Source organism: Chiloscyllium plagiosum, unplaced genomic scaffold (assembly GCF_037043375.1).
Source record: "Chiloscyllium plagiosum isolate Xiang-an unplaced genomic scaffold, Cpla_swu_hap1 HiC_scaffold_1, whole genome shotgun sequence".
Taxonomy (NCBI): Eukaryota; Metazoa; Chordata; class Chondrichthyes; order Orectolobiformes; family Hemiscylliidae; genus Chiloscyllium; species Chiloscyllium plagiosum.
The window spans coordinates 119,563,683-119,579,587 of NW_028270139.1; the positions used below are offsets into that span (position 1 = coordinate 119,563,683).

Consider the following 15,905-nt stretch of genomic DNA (forward strand, 5'->3'; position numbering starts at 1 on the left):
CATATGTACTTAAGTACAGTGAAAAGCTTTGTTTTTTGCAAGCAGTACACGCAGATCATAGCAAACAAGAACATACAGATCATAGAGTGCACAGAGCGAGCATAGGCGATTCACAAAACAAAATCAACATTAGTAAAGTCAACATTATTTGAAGTTAGAGAGGTCCATCCAGCAGTCTGATAACACCAGGGAAGAAGCTGGTCTTGAACCTGTTGGTGCAGGTGTTCAATCTTCTGCCTAATGGAAGAGGTTGGAAGAGAGTATTACGGAGGTGGGACAGGTCTTTGATGGCAGCGTTTCCACAGTAGCAAAGTATAAATGGAGTCTATGGACAGGAAGTTGGCTTCCATGATGGTCTGGGCTGTGCATATCACTTTCTCTAGTTTCTTATGGTTGGTCAAATCAGTTGCCATACCAGGCAGTTATGCATTCCGATAGAATGCTTTCTATGTTGCATCTGCAAAAGTTGGTGAATGTTCTTGTGGATATGCTGAATTTCCTAAATTGCCTGAGGAAGCAAACATGTTGTGCTCCCTTGACAGTTGCATCTACGTGTAGGTCCAGGACAGATTGTTGGTTATTGTCACTCAGGAACTTGACACCTTTGACCCTTTTCTACCTCTGCTCCAGATAGGGTTTCCCTTTTCCCTTTTCCCTTCATTCTTTTTTTCTCAATTTTGAGAGAGATTGTTATTGTACCATGACACCATTGCTGTGTTTGACGCCACATGTAGGCCAGACCAGGTGAAGATGGCAGTTTCCTTCCCTAAAGGGTATTAGTGAATCATATGGATTTTTACAACAATTTGACATTGGTTGCACAGTCAAAGCTAGATTAAGTTTTTAATTCCAAATTTTTCTTTAATGTTTCACCAGCTATCATGATGGAATACAAACCCATGTCCCTTGGCCATTAATCAAGGACCCTGATTTACTGACACCACCTCTCCTTTATCAATGCTTGGTTAGGTTTAACCCCTAACCAAATTTGTAAAGATCATTAGTGCTGTGCTCTCGAAGAGCTTCCCCTCAGTGATTTGCCTGGCAATTGCAGCCACTTCTTATTTTTAACCTTCAAAAACATTCAGAAGATAATGCCATGTTGAGCTGCCCTTTCTTTCTCCTACCTGCAGTGGCAGTGTCTGCTTTTGGTGGGGCTGCTAACCTTACAGTACTGAGGAGCCTGCGATGGTCCTCTACTCCTGGAAATTTAACTCTGAGGCAGCTACTTAATTGGTGGCTTCCTCACTCCTTCTGGACCTCACTGCCAGCATGTGGTCAATCCTGACACTGTATTTCATCCTTATAGTGTTTGGATCTGGCCACAAAAATTCAGACCTTTTTTAACTCCTTTGGCATGGGTTCTCAAACAACCATTAATTGCATCATTTCAGTGCAAGGGACTACTCCAGGTACAGATATTTCACAACCACAGTGCTAATTTCTGAAGTCCGTTTTCACAAGCCACTCACTATCCTGATTCCTGGAGTATCACTGGGTCAAAATCCAGGAACTTCCTCCCTAACAGCATTGTAGGTATCCCTACACTAAATGGACTGCAGCAGTTCAAGAAGACTGATGCTGTCATTTTCTCAAGGGCAATTGGGGATGGTGAATAAATGCTAACACAGCTATATCTGCCTCTTATGAGTGAATAAAGAACTGACTCTGGCCTTTTATTTCCCCCAACATCACAAATTATTGTACAGATACAAGTTCAGTCAAAGTCCCTTTGTCAGCATTTTAACAAAAAGTAGACATCTTGGTGACTTGCGGTTCCTCGAGGGGCTCCGATGTACGATGTCAAATTACCAGAGAGCTTTTATAAAATATGCAGCTGCTGTCAGCTACAGTGATATGGGAAACACAAGACAATTACAAAAAAGGGTAACTAAAGGTCATGTGAATGGGAAGACAAATGAATTCTAATGGTAATGGCTCATCCTCTCTGAAGTGATAATGACTCCATGCATGATTTCTTTCTGAAAGCTTACCTCCAACATTTTGCAGTTGTTTAATTGCAACACCATGGTAGTCATTAATTCTTAATTTTAGGAATATCAAGGCTGTCTCTTCAACATTTTTATTTCTCTCTAAAAAGCATTATGCTAATTATGGCAACAAATATTTTGGAGATTAAAATGCTTCAGTATAGTGAAGCTGAGAGGGACAAAATTGCAATTTTAATAAATTGTCCATTTATTAAGGCAATTAGAATTTGAGCATGATCAATCTGACTGAACAAATTAAATATCAACTGGAATCAAAAGATACTTGAATTAAACAGTTGCTTTTTAAAAAGAAACACTATCTACTTTCTCTTGATCAGTCAACCTAGCTGGTCACGCACTGAATTAGCATTTAATAGTATGGACAAGATTGCTCCATTGAGAGTTAGGCCTCATTTACATACAGCTGGAGGATTATAAATAAAAACTGGGTACCCAGTGTCATTATTCAATACATAGTGTGAATGTTAACTGCCAGTTGTGATCTCCAACATGGGTGATATCCAAGTATTACATGGTCTAAGTGGAGTTTAATACTACTGAACCAACAAGGTATAGCCTTGGTCCTGGTCTCATGACAGCTGGAGGATGATCTACTAAAGATGTTTACTGATGGAAATCAGCAGTGATGTTCTGACATTGCCTTCAACAGCCGCAGCTTTTTCCCTTTGAATCAGGAACAGTTCCTATCTCTTGAGGGTTTTTAAAAAATGCCACTGATTTCAGTTTTACCAAGACTCCATGGTGCCAAACCTAATCAAATACCCTCTACATTGGGGGAGTTATTCCACTCTCCCTGACGGCCAACTCTTCTACTCCTAACCATATCAAGACTGGTTGGGCCGAGAACCAAATTTTATTTTTTGTGAAAATAGAGCATTGTTAAGCATGTTATTGAGTAGTTAGGTGATGCTTAAATGAAAGGAATTGATTGTGTAACAATCCAAGGTTGATTTATTCTGCTCTTTGGGGGATTGGGCGGGTATCTCCTTTCCACAATGTTGTTTTGTACTACTTGACACCAATTGCAGTCAAGTTATTCTCTTTATTTGTCACAATATCTTCAAATGGAGGAATTCTAGAATTAAATAGTCAAATCTTCTCACTCCAGGTGAAATAAAACTTGCTAAAACTGTTCGTGTTTGTTTTTAAAAAAAAAAATCTCTATATCAATATAAATTGTCAAGTACTTTATTTTATGACTTAATGATTTGATATTTTTAATCAACCAATTCAGGCATTTCATAACACTTGTGGAGCAGATAGGACTTGACTAGGCCTAGAGGTATGGACACTACCACTGCACTACAAGGCCCTTGTTTCACAGATTTAGTTATAGAGATGTACAGCATGGAAACAGACCTTTCAGTCCAGCTCATCCACGCCAACCAGACATCCTACATTAATCTAGTCCCATTTGCCAGCACTTGACCCCATAACCCTTCCTATTCATGCAGCCATCCAGATTTCTTTTAAATGTTGTAATTATGCCAGCTTCCACCACTTCCTCCTGCAGCTCATTCCATACACGCACCACCTTTTACGTGAAATGTTGACCCTTAGGTCTGTTTTTAAATCTTTCCCTTATTATTCTAAACCTATGCCCTCTAGTTCAGGACTTCCCGAACCCAAGGAAAAGACCTAGTCTATTCACCCTATCCATGCCCCTCATGATTTTATAAACATCCATAAGGTCATCCCTCGGTCTCTGCTGCTCCAGAGAAAATATATAGCTCAAACCCTTCAACCCTTGCAACATCCTTGTAAATCTTTTCTGAACCCTTTCAAGTTTCACAATATCCTTCTTCCGATAACAGGGAGATCAGAATTGTATGCAGTATTCCAGTAGTGGCCTGACCAATGTCCTGTATAGCCAGAACATGACATCCCAACTCTTGTACACAATGCACTGACAAATAAAACGCAAGCATACCAAATGTTGTCTTCACTATCCTATCTACCTGCGACTCTACTTTCAAGGAACAATGAACCTGCACTCCAAGATCTTTGTTCACCAACACTCCCCAGGACCTTACTATTAAGTGTATAAGTACTGCCTTGATTTGCCTTTCCAAAATGCAGCACCTCCCATTTATCTAAGTTAAACTCCATCTGCCACTCATTGGCCCATCTGATTAAGATCCCATTGTACTCTGAAACTTCTTCGCCATCCACTTCACCTCCAATTTCGTTGTCATTTGCAAGCTTACTAACTACATACCTCCTATGTTCACATCCAAATCATTTATATAAATGACTAAAAGCATTGGACCCTGTACTGATGCTTGTGGCACATCACTGGGCACAGGTCTCTAGTCTGGGTAAAAACAATGACTGAAGATGCTGAAACCAGAGTCTAGATTAGAATGGTGCTGGAAAAGCACAGCAATTCAGGCAGGTGCTGGAAAAGCACAGCAGTTCAGGCAGCTGCTGGAACTGCTGTGCTTTTCCAGCACCATTCTAATCAAGACACAGACCTCTAGTCTGAAAAGCAACCCTCCACCACCACCCTCTGTCTCCTACCTTTGAGTCAGTTATCTATCCAGATAGCTAGTTCTCCCTCTAGTAAGGTTACATTACATGAAATAATCAGTCTACTATAGTCATTGTCTAATTGGGAATTGTTTTATCTCTGAGTTGAAAAGGCTGGTTTGCATCTAAGTTCAATGCTGTTCTTTGAAGTTCTTGCAGGCAGATTTCAGCATCTAGTATTTGAAGAAATATATGTATGAATTATGTTTCATCACAATAATCCTTCTCTTATCATTTCTAGTCTCAAAGCAATAATATAATTACCATTTCCTTGTATGGAAGTTTGTGAGGTTTTTATAGTTCAACTCCAAAGGTTAGAACTGTGATTATTTTCTAATGAACTCAATTATTCAGTTGACAGCTTTTCTAAAATTTGCTTTTACATCCAGTGTATATTGACTTTTAACACAAATAGTGCTTTGAATAACTTGTATCAAATAATCGTCCCTGCCATTATGCCATATTTTAACGAGTTCCATCATTTCCACCACCCCACATTTTCAGTTCATCAGCTGCAGAAACAATCTTTTTATCCAGGGTAAATTGCTTATTGATACCCTTGTGTTTTTATGTTTTTATTTTCCACCCCACTACCACTTACACTTTGCAGCATCATGGGTTCCACGCACTAAGTATTGGGCATTATCGGTCCAATAAACTGACCCTCATTCTTCCTTGCACTGATGAACGAAAAGGGTTCTGAAATGAAAAGACCATAAACTGAGTTTATTGATGTTGTCAAGTGATTGATTGATTGGAATAGCTTTGCTGAGGAAGTGACTAGCTGTGCCTTCAACATTACAGAGCAACATTGTCATAACTTTTGCTATATCAAGTGTATTCCTCTTAATATCACAGTGAAACTACTTCATGGATATTAATATCTGTGATACTGGAGAGACAGTCTTGTTGTGCAGTGGTAGTGTCCCTATCCCTGGATTGAGAGGCCCAGGTTCAAGTCCTGCCTGCTGTATTAACACCTCTGAACAAGTTGATTAGAGAAATAGATATCTGTGATATTCCATTTGATACTTTAAATGAAGATATATACACAAATCTTCAGCCTCTTGAACTCTTTGCAGTCCTTAGGTGCAGTGACTGCAAAGCTCAAACAATTCTAGTTCTTTTAATCATTTGAAACCCCCCTTTTTTTTTCAAAGTAGCTGCAAGTAAGAACATTATCTCAAGACATCAACAATGAGCAGCATTACCTTTTTAAAGGGGGTAATTGTGAGAAAATTGGAAAATACAGTGAATGAAAAACTCAACCTCAATGTGTAGAAAACTGTTATCCTGCAATTTTGCTTTTTCTAGATCATGCTCTGTATATACCCAATCTCCAATCCTAACCATAAGATAGATTTTCTTTTTCTTCTGTCTCTCTCTTCTTGTGACATACAAACATTGATTTTATTGTAATGTGTGCTGCTCATCAATAGTTATTTTCCCAAAATAGCCTGATGCTTCATGTGTATGACTCATCACTTTTTTTCTCTCATTCTCTGCTAGTTTGTTATTCAAAATGCTGCCTCAATACACACCTCCAGGTTCCAAACCTCCATCTTGAATGCCATGTTGCTACCCTTATCTCCATACCCCCACCCATACAATAAATATATTCATAGACAAGAGTCTAGGCTATTTGGTTGTGGCAGTGGAGCACATTTCTATTAGCATGTCATGTTTCAAATGATCAGAATTGAGATGGAGTATTTGCTTTTTATATCCTTTGGTCACATGCTTATGATAGTGATGTCTCAAGCTTGCCCCTGAAAGAATAACACAGGCCAGGATACTGGAATAGTAATGGACATTTTTTAAAAAATCACTCTTAAGGATGTGGCTTTTGTTGCTGGGCCAGCACTTATTGCCTAAACCTAGTTCTTATGGTGTTGCTGAGCTGCCTTGAGCACTGCAGTCCCATGTGCTGTATGTAGAGCCCATATACTGTCAGGGAAGGAGTTCAGGGTTTTGATCCAGCAATAGTACATTCCCAGATCAGGTGATGGTGAGTGACTTGGAGTGGAACTTGCAACTGGTGATGTTCTCATGTGTCTCTACCCTTGTACTTCTAGAAGGTAGTGTCATGGGCTTGGAAGTTGCTATTTCAGGAGCCTTGATGGATTTCTGTAGTATATCTTCTAGATGGTATACAGTGATACTACTGAGCATCTGTAGTGCCAATTGAATTTATTGTCACATGTATCGAGGCACAGTGAAGAGCTTTGTCTTGCGAGCAATACAGGTAGATCACATATCTAAGTAGCATAGATAAGTAAATAATGGGTAAACTAAGTGGGCTGCTTTCTCCTGGATGGTGTCAAGCTTCTTGAGTTGCTGGAGCTTCACTCATTCAGGCTAGTGGGAAATATTAAATCACCGGTCCTGATTTATGACTTGTAGACAGTGGACTGGCTTTGTCGAATCAGGAGATGAATTACATGCTGCAAGTTTGACATAGGAGCAGAAGTAGGCTATTTAACCCGTTGATTACGCCCTGCCATTCATTGAGATCGTGCCTGATCAGATAATCCCCAACTCCACTTTCCTGCCTTTTCCTCAAAACCCTTGATTCCATTAACTGATTTGAAAAACAATCTGTTTCATCCTTGTATATACTTAGTGACCCAGCCTTGACAATTTTCTGTGGTAAAGAATTCCACAGATTCATTACCTTCTGAGAAAATAACTTCCTCTTCCTCTCTGTCGGCCCTGCTGTTTTTGGCATCATTTTTTGTCTAGCTAACTCAGTTTAATTTCTCAGTACTGATAGCACAGCATTCAACACTATTTCTGAAATGTGCTGCCTGGGAGGGTAGAAGAAGCAGGAATCCTCACAATCCCCACAACTCCCAATTATTGGATAGTTTAGCACTTGTAATTGAATGGCAAGAGACAATAGTTAGCTGTGCTGTTATTGATGATGGGTTGAGTGTGTGGTGCTGGAAAAGCACAGCAGGTCAGGCAGCAGGAGAACCCTGCCCAGATGTTGCCTGACCTGTGCTTTGACACACACGCGCACACACGCACACACCTGCAGTCCTCGCACTCTCTACCTGTTATTGGTGATGGCCATTGTGTGGCACTCATGTCATGAATGTTACTTGCCACTTCATTCCTGATGAGTCCTGCCCAAAACATTGATTTTCCAGCTCCTTGGATGCTGCCTGACCTGCTGTGCATTTCCAGCTTGACTCTAATCTCCAACATCTGCAGCCCTCACTTTCACCCTGTTACTTGCCACTTGTCAGCCTAAGCCTGGATATTGCTCAGGTCCCACTTCATTTGTTCAGGACTCCTCAGATATTGAAGCAGTCTGCAAATGGTCCTAAGGTCATACAACACAGAAGAGGCTATTTGGCCCATTTGAGTTTGTGATGATCTATCTACACTAATCCCACTTTCCAGCTCTTGGCCCATAGCCTTGAACATTATAACATTTCTGCTGCTCATCCATATACCTTTGAAGGTCCTGAGGATTCCTGCTTCTTCTACCCTCCCAGGCAGTGCATTCCAGAAAGTGTTAAATGCTGTACTACCATCTGTTAGCAGCTTCACTTTTTTTTTGGAGGGAGGGTTATGGCCACTAGTGCATCCTGTTATCTTGTCCACGCAATTCAATCATTTACAATATTGACTGCTTGTGTAAGACAGAAATTGAATGTCTGACCGCATTGTAGCTAGGGCAGGAAATCTGTAGGTGTTCTAATCCTGTATTAAGAAAGGAATAAGCTGGTGTGTGTAGCCACTCTGGCTCACCTCCATTAATTGAGCACAAATGAGTTGTCAGTAATTCACATCCAACTGACCAAGAACCTTGTCTTGTGGGCAACACATGTAGACATTGTTTCTCTGAAACAGTACCCAAAACTCAACCTCTTGAAAGGTTCCTTGCTAATACTATATAAGCACTGGGATGACTACAGTAGGAAACTTGAAAGCATCCACACATTCCTCTGAAAATTACCACACAGTTAATGTTTTTATAAAGTCAGCCAGAAAGCAAAATTGCCTGGGTATCCAAAATAATAGATAGAAATACTTCACAGGTCTAGCAGCAGTTTTAGGAGATAAACTGAACTGGCATTTCAAGTTGATGACCTTTTCATCAGACCCAGAATAATGGAGAAGAGGGTGCTGTCGTCATTGACCCAGTCGAAAACTGCAGAGCAATTTTTCCACAAACCGTAGCAGGAATTTGCTGCCCCAGAGGCAGTTCAGATCTGATGACAAACTGGCTGGAAATGATGTCTTGTGATGCAGTCCATTTGCAGGCAAAGTCAAGCCCTCTTTGATGTCACATAACTGAAACCATGAGAGTTCAATGGCTTTCAGTTTAAATTATTCAATATCCTGTTAATTGCAGCTCCACCTTGAACCCTACAACAATCTCCCTCAACATCCACTGTTTGTTAGAGCCGCATCATGAATAGGAAGTGCTTAGAGAGACATGTGCCGAATGCTGACAAATGGGACTAGATCAGTTAAGGATATCTGGTTGGAGTAGAGAAGTTAGACTGAAGGGTATGTTTCCTTGCTGTATAACTCTGAGGACTAAGTGAGGACTGCAGATGCTGGAAATCAGAGTCGAGAGTGTGGTGCTGGAAACACACAGCAGATCAGGCAGCTCCAAGGAGCAGGAGAATCAATGTTTTAGACATCACGCCCAAAGTGTTAATTCTCCTGCTGCTCGGATGCTGCCTGACATGCTGTGTTTTTCTAGCACTACATTCTCGACCCCATATAACTTTGACTCTAGGATCCAGGCTGTTAGCAATTTTTCTCTCTCCAGTGTTTTCTGTTATTTGCTTAATATTTTCATCTTCCACTGTACTTGAATATTCTGTGCCTGAATACAAAGTTGCCCAAAGTAGGGGACAAGACCCTGACTAGGACTACAAAATGGAATGCTGAGGTTCCAAGCTGAGACAGCAGTGGTTGTCATGGAGCTCTGACCTAGTTGCATCAGCTGTGGTCTGTACTCTGACAGGCATCTGCTCTCACAGCTATCCTGGTCTCCACCACTACATCTACACTTGACTTCACTGCCCAACACCCAGCACTCAAGTTCCTACTTCTCAGTGGGGTGCTGACCATTTTCAAGTCAGAGGGTCAGAATGGGAGAAAGTTTGGGAAACACTGCCTTAGTATTTAACAGGCTTCATGCGTTTACGTGTATCTGCTGCATATTACCACAGTTCCTCAATTTGACATTATCCTCCAAGCCTTTGTTCCATTACACCAATATAAACATTAAACAAAAAGATTATGAATTTGTTATGATGTTTCCTCTGTGCTGCAGGATTAGAAATCTGAGTGGTTGATTCAGTAGGAATGATTGAAACATCAGCCTAAATCTAATAAGATACTGAGCAAACCCCTTCAAGCACCATTAACTTTTTGAAAGTCAATTGTGAAAAAGTAATAAATATGAGGAACAACATTTTAAATCGGGGATTATAGTTTTATTGCACAATAGTCTGAAAGAGTTAATATGAGGAGTGACATAAGCACCACCCACAATGATGTCATATGGACTCGTGGGCAAAACTGGTTTGGATCTCAAAGGAGTGAGACCTAAATACCTGGCTGTCCAGATCCTGAGGGGACTTGACCAGGTGGGTATTGATAAGATGTTTCCTTTTGTGGGAAAACCGAGAACAGGGGGTCATAGTTTAAAAATAAGGAGTTGCCCATTTAAGACTGAGGTGAAGACATTTCTTTCTCTCAGGGATGTGAGACTTTGCAATTCTCTTCTTCAAGCGACAATGGATGCAGAATTTTAAATATCTATTTTTATTTGTAAAGCAGACATGGGTAGATTCATCATTACCAAAGGGACTGAAAGGTTATCGGGGGAGTTCAGCAACACAGAGTTGAGCTTAAGATCAGATCAGCAATATTTTTGTGAAATGCATAGCAGGTATGAAGGGCTGCGTGTCCTTCTCTTATTCCTTGTTCATCTGTTTGTTTATATGGCCTCAAAGTCCCTGTAACAATGTCTCTCGCATCAATGTGGTGTTATGAATCACTGGTGACACCCACTATTCCTGGACACATCACAAAATGAAAGTTAAGAAGTAAGCAAAGTTCCCCAATTTACCTGCCTTCCAGACCTAGGTTTATAGAATGCACAGACAGGGCTTCTGTACTGAACAAGAATGACTCTTCATTACAATTGATTAGACCGCAGGCTACTTCTGTAACCTGTTAGCATACAACATTTACTAACTAAAATGGTGATCCCCTTATCAACTTTCCCTTACACACTGACAACTCACTGACATGGTTTAAAAAAAAAGATATAAACAAAAGGGAAAAACTGTAAAGACAGTTCAGTAGTCTTTGTCCCACAGTTCTGTAGTTGAGATAATCCATATGACTCTTCTGAAGGCCAACACATTACTTCAGTTGTCTCTCTCCAGATGATTCCATTGGCTGGTAAGAGACACAGGGCAACTGGTTCACTCAAAAGGTTTCTGACTTATCAGTTAACGTCATACCTTACTTTAACTGAAGCAGGAAAGAACCATTTCTTTCAGGTTTACAGTGAGTTTTGACTGCAGAGAAAAGAGACCACTCCATCGCTGGGAGTAACTCTCTCTCGCTCTCTCTCCAAGTATAAAAGGTTTCTGTAACTGGTAGTTGGTCACTAATCTGTAGACTAATCAACTTCACGTTGCTAGTGAAAGCAGGGTCTGTGTATCCCTCCTGACCAAGTTGTCTGCAATTCAAATTCCAATTACTGCTTGGTGAAACTGTTCTTTACTGCCATGGGTGTTAGATTACTTGCTTTCAAACCATGCACCAAATATTGGTGCTCTTCCTTATTTCAGTCCACAGTTTTAGAATAACAAAAACAAGTCGGGCTGCTTGCAGTAGATATTTTGAATCAACCGATTGAGATGTTGTGATGCATGTCTTGGATAAGTGAGATTTGAACCCAGGCCTTCTGGTCTGCAGATTGACACCACCACTTTGCCAAAAAGTACCTTTTATCATATCAATTTAGCCTGTAACTTGTTGCTGTCATGCATAGTAGATCTTATTAAGTGTAAAAGGCTCTTCTAATTTGAACAGGCATTAATTTGTCTCACTTAAACTATACCAAGCAACCTCTGTAGTTTCCTAAAGAGGATGGTGGTAGCAACAACCTTCCTTCATGAGAAGTTGACACAGCATAATGCATGATAAACTTGCAACCTAATTCCCTCGCAGAATTTAACTTTGGAGTAACAGTGGCCCTGACAGTTTATGACTTGATCATTTTCTCCTATAATTTTTAAAGTGCATTTGCCACAGAAAGTAAATGGAGCTCCCATTACAATGGTGATGATCAAAGTACCTTGTCTGATCATGGCTATTACATTTTAAATAAAAACAATTTTTGTACTGAATTTATTATTGAAATAAAATTTTGGTGATTGAGTTAACTCTTAATGGCCATGGGATGAGTACTTTTCACTTAAGCAATGGTCATAACTTAATTTGATCTGAATTGCTTAACACATCAGAATCAATAACTCATTAACCCTCTTCTGAACTATTTTCTAGGCCACTTTGAAATAACTATATTGGTGTCAGACTGCAGTCATTTGTAGCCCAGACCAGGTAAGGACAGCAGATTCTTTGATTAATTCATACTCTTTCAAAATAAATGTTTTATGACAATTCAAAAATATTATATTCTTTCTTTCCATTAATTTGTTCTACTAAATTACACAGTTTAGTCTGGAAGGGTTCGAACTCCAGTTCTATTGAATTATTTTGTTTTGACCACAAATATGCTGCTATACCAGTGCTCACACCTTCGTTGCAGGAGATACCATTTAGCAAGAAGCCAGGGGAAATAAAACGTATCATGGGCATCTATCGTAAGATTACAGTTTATGATTTTACTACACAACTTATTTTTGTTTATAAATGAACTTGTTAAATCTTATAACTGCCCACAATTTTTTCCATGTTAATATGTTTTGAGCCGTCCATGTGACTAGATTACTAATCCAATAACATAACCAGTAATAAGCAACCACTCCATCTCTCAATCCATATTGTCAAAGTGTTTTCACCTCCCTATCCTAGACACATGGAGGCCAATTGTTTTGCCCTACCAGCTTGGCTCGACATGAACCAGGACTGGAACCAAGAACCTTTCTGCTTTGTATAGATCAAATACAAATGGAGCAGCATGTTCAGCAATTGTATGCTTGTTTGTTAATTGAAATAATACTGCAGGAATTTGTATTATAACAAATGTCTGTCAAGATTTTGAGGAAACTGCATTTTAAATGTGTTATCTAAGCAATTAGCACAGTGCTATCATCTCCCAATGGCAAGAAAATCTGATCATGGAATTGAAATGTTTATCAATTTAGCAAGTTTTTAACACTTAGTCTGATCAGAAGACAATCGGACGCATTTTATGGATTTTAAGATAGCTTTTAATGTACTTGGGCTGGCATAAATATAGTAAGACACTCCATGGTTCTCACATGCAGACACATGTGTAAATCATGCACACAAATGGAATAGGGGGGGATAGATAAGTTAAGTACAGTAAACTTAACAGTTTATATATTTTGTAAATATTAATGGCTTGATGATTTCAGGCTGAATATGCAGATCATGCATCTTCCAATGTAGGAGTGATTTTTAAAATGCAGACAGTTTCATTTGTTCTTTTGGGTATGGTGGTGCTGGGTTGATTTCAAATTCTGTCTGGAACCTGGAATAGTTACATGCAGAAGAAAATTACAAGTTATGCAGAGAGGAAATTACACAGTCTGGGTCTTGTTCCTTCAATGCCTCAGCTGCTGGTGAAGTTCTGCAGATAAAACCAGAGTTTAAAACAAAGAATTAACTTGTCACAGACTTTTTCTTTCCAACTGCCGAGGGATCCCAACAAGTTTGTGGCCAGTGTTTCCAATTCTAACTTAAATAAATCATGATTGAGAATCCTGAATTAGCCAGGTTTCCATTGTTCAAGTGATAAATCTAATGGCTTGTCTCTCCAGTTGAGGTGACTAGCTGCTGTGCTCATTGTTTAGCGATCTACTTCATTCCTATTCCTTGTTTTATTGTGTTTTTTTCTGGTGACAGGTTGACTCCACTCCAGCCCATTAGACTGTAGAAGGTACAGTGATGAAAATTGGCTGCCAGCTCAATTCAATGTAATTTTGGTTTTAGTTTCTCAAAAAATCAATTGGGGGTTTCAGTAGGAGAGACAGTTACCCGAGGGCACTACCCTTTAGGGTTGCAATGAGGACGGTTAATTTGTGAAACTCATTGCTGCAGAAGACTGAGGTGGCTGAGTCGTTGACTGTACTTAGAATTTATATATAAATAGAGTCTTGATTAGTAAGGGATACAGGGATAAGGCAGGAGAATGGGGTTGGGAAACATATATCAGGTAGGTAAAAACAATGACTGCAGATGCTGGAAACCAGATTCTGGATTATTATCAGCCATGATCAAATGATAAAGTAGACTTGATGGGCCAAATAGCCTAATTCTGCTATTATGTTCTTTCAACCGAGATCAAAATATCTTATGTACAGAATGGTTCCATAACATTTTGCAGTTGTCTTTTTTCTCTAATATACTGGGACATTGACCTATATTAAAGGAAATTGCAAGTTGTTCTAACTTGCTCATAAATCTCATTCTACTTGCATTTCTTTGCTTGCTGACCAAAATTGTGTGTATGACTAACACTTCAATTTTCTATCTCGCCCTTGTCAATCCTCACTCTTTCCCATCTGAACAACTACCACCTGCCCAAAACCTTGTGGATAATTTTTCTGAATTTTGGCCTTGGTACATTTCTCCACCCAAAATTCCTTTTCCCTTCTATTTGGTGAAGCAGCCCTCAGTGGGCTATACTGAGCTCTGGATTTCTTTACACTCTGCATATTTCCTCCTTTTAAGATGTTTGTCAATCTTTCAGAGAGCTCTTGATAACATTTCCTCAAGTCTGTTTCTTTGGTTTATTTTGGTTGATTTTTGAGTATATCTTGAGTATTGTCTAGAATATGTTACCATGTTGAAATTGTTATAATAAATGCATTGTTGTGGAAGTATATATCTGCTGCAGTAGAACCTGATCATCCTTTATAGACATTACGTATGAGGTACTGCACAGGCAGGACACCTTTATACTCACTCTTACTTTCCTGTGGGGAAATATTGCAATCTCTATTATTTTCAAGCAGCTCAAGTAAAGAATTGAACAAAGGCAATCAAATTGTCCTCTAAATCGACATACTGCCACCATTGTTGAAGGCTTTAATTAAGATTACATTCACTGTTTTACTAGAGTTTGAATAGAGTTTACAACAGGTGATTTGAATCCCTGATAGATATAAAAAAACTGGGGGGGCGGGTGGTGTGCAGCCAAGTACACCTTTTATGGCCTTTATAGAAGTAATTGATTAGACTGACTTATTAACTTTAGTCTGGTTTGATCATGTGTTTTATATCAAAACTATTCCCTTTAAAGTTTGCTCAGGTTGCAGACTAGCATCCTTTGGACAAAAGTGGTATTTTAACCTGCCGCCAACCTTTTCATTTCCTGCAGAGCTGGAACATATCTGTGGGGATTTAAGTCTTACCTGACTATCTAGAGGCCTATCTGACAAGATTTTATGTTAACTGTAGCAGGCAACAGGAGCTTGCATGTTTTGTACTTTCTTTATTATATGAAGTGAATATATCAACTCTTAATATTTCTACTGCATTCTCTTCAAAAAACAAACTATAAAAACTCATGAATGTTGAATCTTTAGAAACTTGCAAACTATTAGTCATGGATTAATATGTAAGTCATATAATCTACTGTTAGATTTGTAACTTGTGCTGTAAATGTGTAATCTTTTGAAATATATAATACAATCTGTCACCTTAGAGAATGGGTCTTGTGGAAGTTTTGACACCTTTGGGGCTGAACCTGAAAATAAAATGAAACTACTTTTTACTCTTTCTGTAGCTAATGAGACAAAGTTTTTTTTTAAAAGTACAATGCAAAGTAATCAGGCTGAACACAAGAACTAGGCAAGCGTTCGTGAGTGGTGGATAATTGAGATTGTTTTGCTGGTCGTGGACACAAATTTAAATCTTTGTTTCCACATCATGAGGCTTATAAGTAAGTGGAAAAAATACTTCCTTGGTATCTGATTTACACCTTCAGATATTTCTACTTAGCTCACTCAACTGCATATTTCAAATCCACATGCATTGGCAGTCCAAATTAGTGAGGCTACAAAATTATTTCTGCCCTTATGAAATTAAGGATACATCATTTAGGATGTTCCTAAGATTGGACTGTTGTTAATAAATTAAGACTGCCTCATACTTTTAGGGTCA

The 15,905-nt window shown here is 39.2% G+C and overlaps 1 protein-coding gene across 6 annotated transcripts in view; it reads left to right on the forward strand.

Annotated features, from left to right (window-relative positions):
* The window catches only part of LOC122543507 (ciliary neurotrophic factor receptor subunit alpha-like), a 386,379-nt gene that overhangs the window by 45,551 nt on the left and 324,923 nt on the right, over positions 1-15,905 (forward strand). For all 6 annotated transcript variants that reach the window (XM_043682503.2, XM_087990229.1, XM_087990232.1 and 3 more), the window contains one exon: positions 12,096-12,152. The gene's annotated coding sequence lies outside the window, so the exon portion shown is untranslated. The remainder of the gene's footprint in view (positions 1-12,095; positions 12,153-15,905) is intronic.